Source organism: Hirundo rustica, chromosome 1, assembly GCF_015227805.2.
Source record: "Hirundo rustica isolate bHirRus1 chromosome 1, bHirRus1.pri.v3, whole genome shotgun sequence".
In the NCBI taxonomy this organism is placed as follows: Eukaryota; Metazoa; Chordata; class Aves; order Passeriformes; family Hirundinidae; genus Hirundo; species Hirundo rustica.
The window spans coordinates 49,045,418-49,059,537 of NC_053450.1; positions in this window are offsets into that span (position 1 = coordinate 49,045,418).

Genomic DNA, 14,120 nt, shown 5'->3' on the forward strand with positions numbered 1-14,120 from the left:
AAGCAGAGCCACCACATCCATGCCTTCCCTCCTTCCATCAATGCCTTCAAAATGCTGCCTTCCACAGCCCTGCTATTTTTTGTCTTGTCGGGCACTGGCTTTCCACACCTCTTGCCTCAATGCCAGTGATTTAGGAATGGGAACTGCCTATGCAACAGCCAATCTGTCTTCAAGGTCTACCAGCCCTCCACTGCCTCATGCCATGCACGAATGCCTCTCCATCTCCTGTCTATCTGCTTTATTTCCCTCCCTCCCAGAATGACTGTTGGGCTCTGACACAGCTCTGATGAATAATGTGAGCACAAAGAGGAAGGGAAGGTACAACTCCCCAGGTCTGGCGTACCAAGTTCTGCTCTCCTTGGAGCAGAAATCCTCCTTGGTTTTTGTTGGTGGCACCTTTTTCTGCTCTGGCCTACAGCTTTGCACAACTTGCATTCATGGCCCAAGCTTGTTCAACTCACAGAGCATTGTGTAGTACAGAATGTAGCAATATTAAATGAAGGAAGTGATGACTTGGACTGACATTGTATGCACTTGGTATTTAAATATTTGTCATGATCAGGAAGCCAGTTTTAAATTAGCCTTTTATAGCAGTGATTTGAGTGTGGATTATTTTAGGCAGAACATCCACTTACTATCCTTCAGAAAAAGGCATAGTTTTGGCCCAAGAAAGAATAGACAAAGAGTAATAGCTTTAAACTGAAAGAGGGTAGGTTTAGATTTTTAGGAAGAAACTCTTTACAATGAGGATGCTGAGACAGTGGAACAGGTTGACCAGAGTGATCGTGGATGCTCCATCTCTGGAAGTGTTCAGAATGAAATTAGATGGGACTGTGAGCCTGGTGTGGTGGAAAATTTCCCTGCCCATGGCAAGGGAATTAGAAGTAGATGGTCTTTAAGAACCCTTCCAACCTAGACCATTCTATAACCCTACAGATTAATGAATTCAAAATAATCATAATTGCATTTGTAATAATTTGAGCTCGAGAAAGCTGTTTTAACAGAAATGAAATTTGCAGTTGTTTCTTTGTTAAACTTCCAGGCTGAGCCATGATGATACTGTAGAGAAGTTTCTCTAAATACCTTCAGCAGACTAATGTCTTGATTGCATAATGTCATGATTATGTATTTAGTCATGGTTTTAAATTATAAAAATTGTCTCTAAAAGGGTGTCTTCTGGGTATCCTGTGCCAATGAAAGGTTTGGAAGGACCCATATACTCCTATGACATGCCCAACTGACCTCACTCTTTGCACGTTGCCATATAAATTGCTGAATGTGTCTGTGGACCAGTAGAGGTGTATGTCATTCTGCAGGCAGAGCTGACACAAATATGGAGCAGGAGTCAACCTAGCACAGGAGATTTCTTTGTCCAATCTTTTTAAACATATGGTATTCATAGTAAATTCTGTGAATGGAGCTGTGGCGCTATAGAAAGGCAAAAGTCCACGTGAGAAATCAATGTAATTTTTACTGGCAGGAGAAGAATTTGATCACTAAGTGACATGCCAGCCATATGACAGCTCTTAAACAGTTCCTGTCAATCACCTGCTATGTGTCAGTACCCTTATTTATCCTTTCAGGGTATATATCAATTTACATTATTGTCATCTGAAAGAGCCTACAGCATTACTGAAAATAAAAGACCATTCTGCAAACCCAGAGAAAGGAAAACAAAAGATTTGTATCACTGTAGCATATGCATGTCGTGGTTGGGTTTTCTGGTATCACTTACAGGAGCAGCTGTCTAGGGGAAAAGAACCCTGAAACTATGAAAGTATTTTTTTAAAATTTAAATGGGAAACAGTAAGAAACAGAGGTAAATGTGCACTAGAACTTGAGGCATCTATCACTGCATGATTATCCCAACCTTACATATTAATAATCCTCATCTATGAAGGCATCCTTCCAAACCATTTTCTTGATTTTTCCACTGTAGCCCAAGTTCAGAGAATCACTTAAGCCTATGCATAATTTCAAGCATGTATTGTTGAGAGATTAGAAAGCAATTACAGCTTGTCAAACCTCCTCAGACATGGTCAAATCCCTTCCCTTCATCACAGTCCTCTAAAAATAGCCGCATCTAACGAGGGGAGAGATTCAGGACTGCTGGACCCCAGTTTTGTACAGGGGAAAGACTTGCATGGGCACCTGTCCCACATTCCTTTCTTTCCTTGTGAGAGACACCAGCACATATAGGCCAGAGGGCAGTGACACCATAGATTGAATACTCAGGATGCCAGGGGTCTTAGGAAATATATGTGGAGGTTGGTTAAATGGCTGAGTAAAGCTGGCTAAAAAAGACACACTTCCAAAAGTTTTGTTATTTTCACTGTTCTGGGAAGACAGTGAAGACAGGACAGCACCTTTTTCGAAAAACTTTTTTCCTTCTAATATTTTTTTTATATTGTTCAGATAAATCATACTGGATTTATATACTGAGTTTAATATGTGCAATTGTCCCTGTTTTTAGTCATGTTTTGTATATAAAATAAACCAAACCAAAACAACAACCCTCTCTCCCCCTCCCAGCAGAAGTCAGCTCTATACTTCAGCAGTGTCTTGCTATACAGAGTTTTTTTGAGAAGATGGAGGTGCTGAGGGACACACAACTATCTGTGGCACAAGCTGTTTGAAGGCGTGATTGACGCTCTTGAGCGGCTTTATGTATCATTCCTTACCATGTTGCTGAAAGGCTTCAGTCATGCAAGCCTTCATTCAAATAGTAGGCAGGTAGCTAAAATTGCTTTCCAGTGGGTCACCAAATAGATTCAGAACACTCTGGCCTCATTTATTAATTTCTGGTGTAAAAGACACAGCAAATGAGCTTCTCAGCCTTTACTGAGCAATCAACTGAATCACAGGAACAAAGCTATTTCTTGCAAACGAGGAAAGGTTATTTGACTCACTCAAATTATTTAATCTTATTGCCCTAATATTGTGCTCATCTAATACTGTGTAGATTGTTGCACTGCCTTGCCTCTAGTACTTCATCCCCCAGACCATGCCTTACCTCTCAGTTTATCCTCTAAGTTCCACTGGAAAACAAATGAAAAATAATAGCAATGAGAAATCTTTTGGAAAAAAATGAAAAGCTCACACCTAACCCAGCAGTCACTTATATTCTCTTCGGCTTAACAGAAGGGTTTCTGTCAGTGCGAAGGCAGTATTATTATTGTTCTGAAACAGTGTTGTTTGAGATGAAAAACATTATGTGTTATTCCAGCCACAAGGAGTGTAGGGTGAGATGAGGAAAAAATGGTGGAACCTGTTCAGAGCAGAAGTGGCATCTGCAGTGAACCAAAGTGCTCCACAGTTATCTGTGATAAAAACATTCCTCACCATCAAAGGCAGCAGAGAACAAGAACAATGAAGGCTGATATCTTGCTATCATTTCTCAGATCACTTGCTATTTGAAATCTGTAACTGGTGATGAGAAATTCTAGCAGAAAGTGATGGGTGAGACAACAACAAAGTCACACAACAACGAGGGAAAAAGGTGAATTACAAAGTGAAAAAACTCCAGTTACTTGTAGGTAGAACTGCCTTCAGAATCATTAAAGTTGGAAAAGATCTCCAAGATCACTGAGTTCAGCTTTTGGCCAAACACCACCATATAAACTAGTCAGAACACAAAGAGCCATGTCCAGTTGTTTCTTGAGTACTTCTAGAGATGGTGACTCTACCACCATTCCAAACCTTGACAACCCCTTCACTGATGAAATTCCTCCTTATGTCCAATCTGAACCTCCTCTGACACAGCCTGAGACTGTTTCCTCTTGGCCTTTCAAGCAGCCCACACTGCTTCCAGAAAAACCTGACTCTCTGGCTACTAAGGACTCAGCTACTACCAACCCTCAGATAATGTATCAATTCTGATTTTGGTATTCAGCTGAAGGGTGTGCTGAACTCTGGAAAGCAGCAAGAAGTGCATTATAAGGTGCGTATCGGATGCTGCTTCTGATGTGTCAGCTGGCCAAAAAACCATGCTGCCTTTTATGCACTGGCGATTTGAATCCTAACCAGCAGTCTACCAATATGAACCGTTGAGGTCAAAGTTTCCAAATGCAGTTACCTGAACTAAAGCATTAAGAGAGGACAGGCTGCTTCAGCATTTTCTAATTGGTTAGTTTTTACCACTTTGTAGTAAAGAGCCAGACACAGTCTCAGAAACAGAGACAAAAAGTGGAATTAAAACACTTGAAGGGAATGGCTGTAGTGGATCAAACAAAGGCCCGTGTGTTCTTTATCCTGTCTTCAAAGCTCAGTGAATTACAGGAGAGTAAGAAGAGGTCAAGTATACAAGATACTTCTTCCTACTGGGCTTCTAGTTTCCCTGTGTGAATTTGTCAAGGGAGATCTCATCCTTTTAATCCTTTATCTTGTCTACTTAGGTTGCAAACCTTTAGGGTTTTATATGCATTCGGTTACCAGCACTCTGGTGGCACCTGTGGATACACTAGATGTACACGTAGACATGCATGTGTGGGTGTGTGTGCATAGACCTGCCCTGGGAGAAATAGTGATTGCACTTTTCCTGAGATGAAACCTCTAAAATTTCACAGAGCCACTGAGGTGGCATTGCTCAAAGCAGGACAAAATAATATAAAGCTTGTTCTGGCTCAGACTGTTAGTTTTTTTTTTTTTCCCTGAAAACCAATAAACAAAGGATCTTTACTCTTGAGTCTCCATTTGCCCTTATGAAATATCAATAATAGTTCTGCTCACTTGCTTGTCCACAGTTATCTCTTTATTCTTTTTCACTTATGTCTTTAGGGAACTCATTTAATGTACAGTAGGTAAGAGGAAGAGAAGATTTTGGTAAAAAAGCAACGTTGAGGGTATTTTGATGTCTTTCCTGTCTTTGCTCCATTACTGATCTTCACAGGAAGAGAAGCCTGAGGAGTACTCTTTCACACTATGTAGCAAATATTATTTTAGCTGATTTGTCTGTGTGTTGTTTCATTCTTCTCCTCTCTTTGCCTAATCATTTTCCAGTATTTAGCTATTCCTTGTGCTGAAAACTTCCATGAGCTGACTGCAGCAGAGCCCTCCATAGAAGGGCTGCTCCGGAGGGTCTTGGCATAGTGATGTCCCTGTCCCTCTCCTGCTGTTTTTTCAGTGAGCTGCAGAGGCTGGGCAGGCAGAAGCTCTGTCCGCCCCACCCTTATTGCACTGTTTGTCCTCATCTTCCCTGGCAGCGTACACACCCTTTGCTCTACGCCTAAACCCAGCCTCACCTTGTCCTTGAAAAAGATTGTCAGAGGTCAACAATGTCACTCTAAATGACGGTCTCAGCGCTCTTTATCACACCTTCATGGTCAAGAAACCCATTCAAGCACAGGCAGGTGTACAAGCATGAAAAAGGAGCTACCAGGAGCCCTGCAGAACGGAGAGATAGATGTAGAGCAAGGGAAGGAGGCACCTGTGGTAAAGCTTTTTGCAGATGCACTGAAACATCAAAGTAATTTCTAAAAACATGAAGAGAGAATAGAGTGCTCTGGTAGTCTTATCACAAGGTTGATAAATATGTCACCAGGATAAAGGGTTACCTGACAGATGTTTGTGAAGATTAATACCGAATTTCGAATGTCTTGGTATTTTGAAATCCAAATGTCAGAGTCTGGAGAAAAGAGTTTGCTATTGACCTAGGCATTGGCTGGACATACACTACTCAAACATCCCTGTTCATAAAATAAATGTGTTGTGGCATAGTTTAGAAAAAAGTAAATAAAATGCAGCTGAAGTGAGTGGTTGCCGTAGAGGATATCTGTGTATTTTAGGATATAGTTTTTGTGGGTATTTGGTATATATATATATGTGTTTGTGGTGGTTTTTTTTGTTTGGTTTTTTTTTTTTTTTTTCCCCCACAAAAGTAAGTTTGAGGAATAAACCCTGCCCTAAAGGTAAGGATTGTAACAGGTAGCACATCAATCAAGATAATTCAACTTTTTCAACATGAATAAAAGAGAGGGCTTAAAACTAGCTATAAAATCTGAACTATCAAAGCCAATGCTCCTTTAAATTATGTTTGGTTTTCATTTAGGCAGTGAGTAGTTTTTTCTACTGAACACTGTGAGAGGCTGTGTGAAAGGTTCTTGGGTGCCAAACCCAAAGTCTTTGTATCCCAGTCTCAGTGTGTGGGAAGCACACTGCACAAAACCATATTATAGTCTTTCAGACTGCCTGGAAAAGAGGCTCTTCTGCCCTCTACCAAATTATTCTTAGATGTTTGATTCCATTGGAGGTCATCAAAAACAAAAGCTTCTTTTTCAAGTATTTCACCATGAATCTAAATGTGACTCTAATCTGAAGAGTGAATTAATATAATTCCTTTGCTGCTGCTGTCTGGTATGAACTACAGTATTTTCTATGTATTATGCCTTCTGAGTCACCTCTGCTTAGGTGAGATGTCCTTTCCCATGTGGGGATATGTGTTGGGACGAGAAGTTCCCTATCCTCCTCTGCACACTTCTTGTAATACAGGAACAGTCTGTTCCTCCCAGGCCCAGAGGGGACAGAGGAGCAACTCATGACATCTGAAGGAGATCATCGTGTCTCTTCCTATATCTGCTGGCACTGGTTTGAGGAGCTCAGAGGATTGATGGAGAAAGGAGCAGCTGGTCTCTTTCCTCTGAGATTGCAGCTGAAAGCAAGTTAGTGGCTGGTATCAGGGATAAGAGAAAAACAAAGAAATGGAAAAAAAGAGACTGCTGTGAAGCATAAGAACCTCAGCACAGGGCAGAGATCATGCATTGGGAATCCAAAGCAAGGCACAAAGACATCAGGTGGAACAGCAGTCGTGGAAGCAAATCATAAGTGTGGTGATTTCAGCGATGGAAACTGTGACAACTTAACATTCAAGATATGATCACAGCATCACAGATTCAGTTGCACTGTACTTTGAGCTGGCTACATTAACAACATTCTTCCTGCTACATCCTTAGTCCCTAATGCCCAGCCTACTCATTTATAAGGGGCAAAAGCAGTCTCTGAACCTTCAGGCAAGAAAAATTGCCATGAAAGTTACTGAGAAAGTGGAAATGAATGCTTTACTTCTGCTATTCCCAGAAACTGATGAATTTACTATACAATTAGTTAATAAATTTCCTAGCTGGACAAAGCATGCACTGTGGTGATCCTGCTCACATATTAACTTTCCTCTGTATTTTGGGAGTTGAAACCTGGGATGCCCAATGAGAACATTAGAAGAAGTCTGGGGATGTAAGAATTCTTTTTTTTTTTCTGCTTGAATTGATATAGACATAATATGAATTGCATTAATCCCTTCAGAGATTGACTGAAGTTTTGCTCTGAGAAATTAATATTAATATTTCTTCCCCTCCAAGCTAGTAATTAGCAAGAAATAATCCTAGTTTCCACAAATTGTTGTTTTTAAAAGTTGATTATATTAGTACATACATTTCCTAAGGAGTAATTTTATTTTGTAAATTAAAGTGTGTGAAAATCCATTCTGTCTCATTGGCTGTGTTTCCTGTAAAAAACAGGGAAACTTCCAATCTGCCAATGCTCTTCCCCAAAATATTGAAAGGTGTTGTGGAAGTGATTTATTGGTTCATCAAATTGCTTGCAACAGATTACTTTCTTTTTTTAACATTTGTAGGTTACCATAAATGGTTCGGTCAATTAGGATTTTGTTTCTCACAGTAAGCACTGTTGCTGTGGAAATTATATAGCATAGAAACAACTGTTTGTTGCTGCAAATAAGCTTTTAGGAAAACAGTTTAAGGAGTAAAATGATCCAACTTTCAGAGTTGGGAAAAAGATAATAAATGAGCTGGTTCCCTGTCTTCAAAAGGCTGCAGCTAACCTATAAAACTAAATATATCTGAGATTTGGTATGGCAGAGAAGTGCTAGTAGGTTTACAAATATTGTAAACAGGGAAAAATGTGCCTCCTATCAATACAAATTGCTACTGACTCAAAAGTTAGGCTACCATAATAGTTGCTCAACACAGTGCTTTTTCTAGACATTCCTATAAAAATGTCAGCAAAATGCCATTGCTGCAACCATATTTATCTTCCAAACAAGAAAAAAAGTTAATATATCATGACATCTTCACTAAAACTTGAATGTATGTTTTGTTTAGCAAAAAAGGCAATACATAAAGTTATTTCAAGTTCCAAAATTGCAAAATTGCATGTGCTTAAGTAAGACTGTGCTTGTGAGAGCTGAGAAGTTTCTGTGACAGACACACCTTTTTCTTGTGGTTCTTGCTACTGAAACGTCTTTGGTGAACTTTGAAAGCCCAGCCTGGGCTTGCTTGACCAGCCAGGCAACAGCCAGGCACATAGGAGCAGGTTTCTCAAGAGCTTTATGGTGGACTAGTCTTTACTCCAAATGGATGTTTACTGCCAGCATGAACAATGGAACTGCACCAGAGATGAAACTTTCTAAGACTCCTGTTCTTCACGCTCATCTGCTGACAATTAAGTGAGTGTGTCTGACTGCAGCCTCAGGGAAGGTCACGCCTGCCTGGTGACTGCTCCCAGCCCTCTGCTGCTGCGGCTGCCGAGCCCAACAGAAGACATAACAGAGTGTTAGTGCCGCAAGCACCCCTTGTCCCACCCACAAAATTTTGGCAGTCAACTCTTCATATGCCATCCATTAAAACTGTCTTGTTCGGCTGATAGATGAGCCACCTTAGCTGCCAGAGCCTGCAGCCATCAGAGCCTCCTGTCTCCCGACTCTGATATCAGCTTTTCTGGACTGCTGCCAAGTTCATTTCATCACACTGTTTTAACTTATTCTATTGCTTTCCTTTTCTCTAACAACCCTGTTATCTCAGCTCTTTAGAAAGGAAAGGGGTAAGGGAAAAGGCACAGGAAATCAAAAGTAACCCATAGAATCCATAAACCCATGATGATCCACCGTGCAGTTACTGGGAATTGTCTCGCTGGTTTACGTTTTCATTCACGTAATTATGAATTTTACCCAGGGAAATGGCTTTGTAGTTTTGCCTTCTTATTCAACTGACAGCCTCATTTATTAGTGCCAGGTAGTGCCAATCTGTAACAATTGGGGTTTTAATTCCCTTTCCCAGTCATTTTGCTTTCTGCCTCCATGGGTGTTCATTTTAGAGCTCTGTAAGCGTGAGTGGTTATTAGCTGAATAAGAACCGTGAGCAGGAGGATTTGCTAGGAGGCCCATGCACTGTGCGAGATCAGGGACAGCTCACATTCAGAAGGGCAGCACGTGTCCACACTGACTTTCACGCCCTGTGTTGAATGAACTTCTTACCAACCTGTTTTTTTAATACACCTGAGATACAACAGTGAGTAGCAGAGGTTGCCTCTTGCAAAAGTTATTGCCTTGCAGAAATCTGGGTGGGGAGTCAAACTCTGAATTGTTGAGGTTGTGTGCATGTAATGGACTGAAAACAACTTTTCCAATAAAAAAGTAAAAACGCTGTTGTCTGAAGAGCCTTTTTGTCATGATGTAATTATTTATCACGGTGTAATTATTTATCACGGTGAAAGAGAAGGGGAAACTACATTAGGAAATGTTTCGTTGCGTCTGCACTCAGACTGTAAACATATCATTAGCTTTGTCTTGAAGGTTCAATGCTCTTCAGTAGGAATAATAAATATTATCTGAATAACAAAGCAGCAATGACAAGCTAATGGATAATGACAACATAATAATCTTGAAATATAATGGACTGGTCTCCTTGAATACCTCTAGCAGTTAGATTTGAAAACTGAATGGGGTTTTAAAACAAATAAACAAAGATTATTCCTGACTGAGTTCTCTTAGAGACTTTTCGAGAATGCTAAACCAGGAAAACTGTGTTTCTCTATAAGTTTTTAGATTAAAGTACCTTTAATAATGTATCTAAGGTGGCAATATATTAAACAGGCAATATTGCCTCTGGTATGTATGTTTACCAGTTAGTTGGTGTGTATTTCTATCTATGCTTCTCTGAATGAACCTGATGAGAAGGGTTCCCACAAGCATTTTTAATGGAAACCTGTGTATATGAGCATAGCAGATATGCAGGAGACTTCTGTCTAGCATGTATCCTGTTACACCTGCATTTTTTACTGATCATGATGAAATTTAAGTTATCAATGTTATAATGTAATTGAAATAATTTATTGCCAGTATAAAAGGATAGATTACAGGAAGTCTAAAGAATTCATAATCCAAATTCAAAATTTTCAGTTATTCATTTGTGTCCTATGTCATATGTCATATCTAGAGAACTATTAGTACAAAATGACTGAAGGTGTCTGTCAAGAAAGAATTGACTTCTGTAGTGAGGGACAGATAAACATGAGATTGAAGGCTGAAAGAAGATAAGTTCAACTATTAGATAAACAGATGTAAAAGCAAAGAAATAGAGTCTGAAGCATGTAGGATGAAGTAGGGTTATCACTTCCTAAGACAAGGTTTTCTTAGAAAATGAGCATCCAGCAGGTATGATGTCAACTTGTTCAGATAAAACTGATAATTGCAAAGGGAGGCTGGGGAGAAAGAACAGGATCAATTAACTGTGTTACGTTTGATTTGTTCCTTATGAATCAAGTTTTCACATCTTTACTGAAAAGCTAACAATCTTTTTCTGACCAATGGGTACCAATGCAACCTTATCAATGAAAATGAAATCTAGATGCAAATCAATGCAAAGTTTGCATGAACAGTATATTTGAAAAGTCACTAAGTACCAGGGTTTTGAGGAAGACTAGGTTTAAATTTAATAGAAGGATCCAACTTTATTTCCTGACACTTAGGAATAGTATTCTTACATCCCAGTTTGCTATTCTGTACATAAGAATGACAACAAGAGGTTGGGGCAACAAGAACTGTAACAGTGGTCATGCTGTCACTGTGGTGGTGCCATTGTAGGTAGAATTACTGGTTTTGTTTAGGTGACTTTCTGTAGGTCTCCAAAAGGTGCTCGGATCTGTTGTAGCTCAGCTCTTTCTGTTACTACAGTACCAATTGTGTGTTATTCCTAAAAACTTAGGCAATGAACAGTCAATGCTATGGATTGTTTTTGAGTGATTTGTTGAAAGCAGTATCAATCTAAAATACGAAGGAAATACCCCACTATGATCTTACAGTGTTAGGTCTGTCTGCTTGCTAGGTAGGCATCTCACATTATGTTTTGCAATGTAAGCTGCCTTAAAATGAGTTCAGAATGTTTCAAGAGGAAATGTGGTCCATGAAATTGAGTTTTGATTACTGTCCTCTCAGTTATTCATTAGAAAAAATTGTATAACACCCTATTACTAGGTATTACTGCTGGGACTGCAATCAAAAGAGTTGTGACCCAGAGACTGCAAGTAATAAACTCTGTATACCTGGCTAGGTAAATGGTTCATGTGGGATATTCAGAAACAAGTTGTTGATTTTCTGTTTAAGTTAAATTTTTTCCCTGTGTGGATGGGAATTTATGATAGAACTTCTTAATAACAGTAAATCCTTTTCTCTCAGTGCTACTGTTATGTAACTATTTGTGATTACTTGTGTTAACCAGAAAATGGACATCTCAGAAGTGAGAAATGCACTACTCCAAGCTGGCAATTTTTTGATAGCACAATATTTAATAATGCATATTTTGCTGCTGAAATGTTTAGAAAGTCTCAAATCAGCCTTTGTTATGAGTGTTATTACTTGACTACCAGCTTACCAACTTTCCAAAAAAGGAGCTTTAAGGTGGGATTTAACAATGTAGAAGATGGGTTCCTTTGTTTCAATGAACCCAGAGAAAGCAGTACTGGAGCAGCAGTGTATGGGAGAGCGCAGAAGAATGAGCTGATTGCTGTGTAGAGAGCTTTGTAATCTGTGGAAAAGAGATATATAAATTAATTTGAGCTGTATGCAGACATAATTATGAGTGTCTGCCACTTTATGCCTCTAAAATCACAAATCATTCACAGAGCATGAGAAAAAAAGCCAGTGATACTAAAGTCAAGGGGCAATTCACAGCTGAGTTAAAGTGCTTAAAAAAAATTGCAAGGATTAAACTGGCTGATGATCTAATGACCCATGGTAGTTACAGCTTCACTATTAACTTCATTTTCTAAGGGAAAATAGTGGATGCACTCATATTGTTTGTTATCCTTCCTGTTTCCTTTTCCTGACCATGCACCACCTTCTCCCAATAACTTGTTTGCCCACTCCATAGATATTTGATAATTTAGCTGGATATTTCTTGAGGTTTGAGGATGACAGAGATTCTCAGTGCTTTCTCCGAGGTTGCAGTTTGCAGTCAGGCAGGAATCCACACACTCTCCTCTCTGTTTCCAAACTGCATGAAAAACTGTAATTGGGCTGCATGTCTTGCTAGATCACAGAGAATCCACTCAATGGTCAAAGATTTCTCTTCATTAGCTAAGGCAGTAAGTAAGGTCAGGCTGCAACCTAAATAAATACATACATTAAAAAACCCCCCAACAAATAAGAACGAAGCGGCTGAACAAACAAGAACAACAACAACAAAGGAAAAACTGAAGGGACATTAAAAAAAAGGATTTTTTCTACATCTAACTTAACAACATGTATTCTCTACTGTACTTTGGAATTAGGTGTGTAGATGGCTAGATTTCTTTAGAAGTATCAGGATAATGCAGAAGTTTAATTTTTACTTCTATGTTTTCCTCTTTAATATAACTTTGTCATTAAAATTGTGGGCCATCAAACATTATAGTATATGTCTGGGGGGCAGGTGGAACATTTCAGCCATTCTACCATTTTAGCAAAAATCCTAAAAGAAACACACACAAATTCATGCTTGAAACAAATGTTTAAATAAGATTGGAACAAACATGTCTCATCAACACAGTCTTTAAATACGTCACATATTGCATTTATATTGCTTCAAATGGAAACTTAACACAAGAGTCTGTGTTTTTATATGTGGTGTGCCCACTCCTTTGAATAATTGGATTATGTTCCTTGAGTCACAGGAACATTGATCTTGTCAAAGTGAATTACATCCATGATCCATCTAATCCACCATCCTTTTTCAGAGTGGCCAGTGCCAGATGCTACAGAGGGCATTGTAGATCAACCTCATGCTAGACAGATGCGGTACAGCCTGGCACCATGCAGGTCTCCTTTCATCCTTTCACCTCTTAATGAGTAGTAGTGGTGTTTTTTTTTTTTTTTTTTTTGGCTGACATCAATCTTCCTTAATGCCATGGTGACAATACTATGACAGTGAAAGGAAAAATGTCAGTTAGTTTTGAAATAATTTTGCCCAAAGATGGGAAAAGATTAAGAGAAAGGAAAGAAGGAGAAAACAGACACTTGAACATCTCAATGTATCCTTCATTCAGATGTAAAAAAAGTACTTTTGACCCTTATCCTCCCTGTCTCCCTTGAATCTGTCAAGAGTTTTCCCAGTAAGGTGTTTTGAATATGACTGTTAGAGACCAAGCAGAAGTGCATGTGGTCAAACGTTGATTAAAAATGTTGGCAGAGATTTTTATTCCCTGTAAAGATGTTTGTAGATAAAATGTTGTCCATATGGACTGTATTTTTCTAAAGCAAAAGTGGAGAGTTGATGAAAAAGTGGTAAGAGGGCCAAGAGTATATATAAGATAAGTGCTACCAGGAGGAAATTTTTGTGAATGGGGAGGCTACATTTCCTTTTGAAGCCAGATCTGAAGCTTTTAATAAAATGTCAAGATGTTTTTTATGAAGATTTCATATGACACATTTTATAGCATAGCTCTCTCATAAAAGCTGAAAAAGACAAAGACTGGACAATTTCACTGCACCCATGGCAGTAAAACTAATTTTTTTTTCATATAAACGTGTCGATCAAAACTTATTCTGCTTCTCTTCATAGAGGGCATCTTTCTTTGCCTTAGCTTAATACTGCTTTCCAGCTGCTGCAGTGGTTCAAGGGCTTTACAGATCTCCAAAGATGTGAGAAATACAATTCTACAGATACTGCTTCTTTTATTGGTTTTATTTGCTGTACTCTGTCTTATGGCTTTTCATCCCCTTCCCTCAGGCCACATGTAGTAGGTGGAGAAGGACTACACAAACACATTTAAACCTGGAATTGTTCGACTTGCTGCTCAAGTTATCTGCTTTAAAAGTACTTCTTCACTCAAACCAGTAAAAGCCTCCTTCCTGGCTC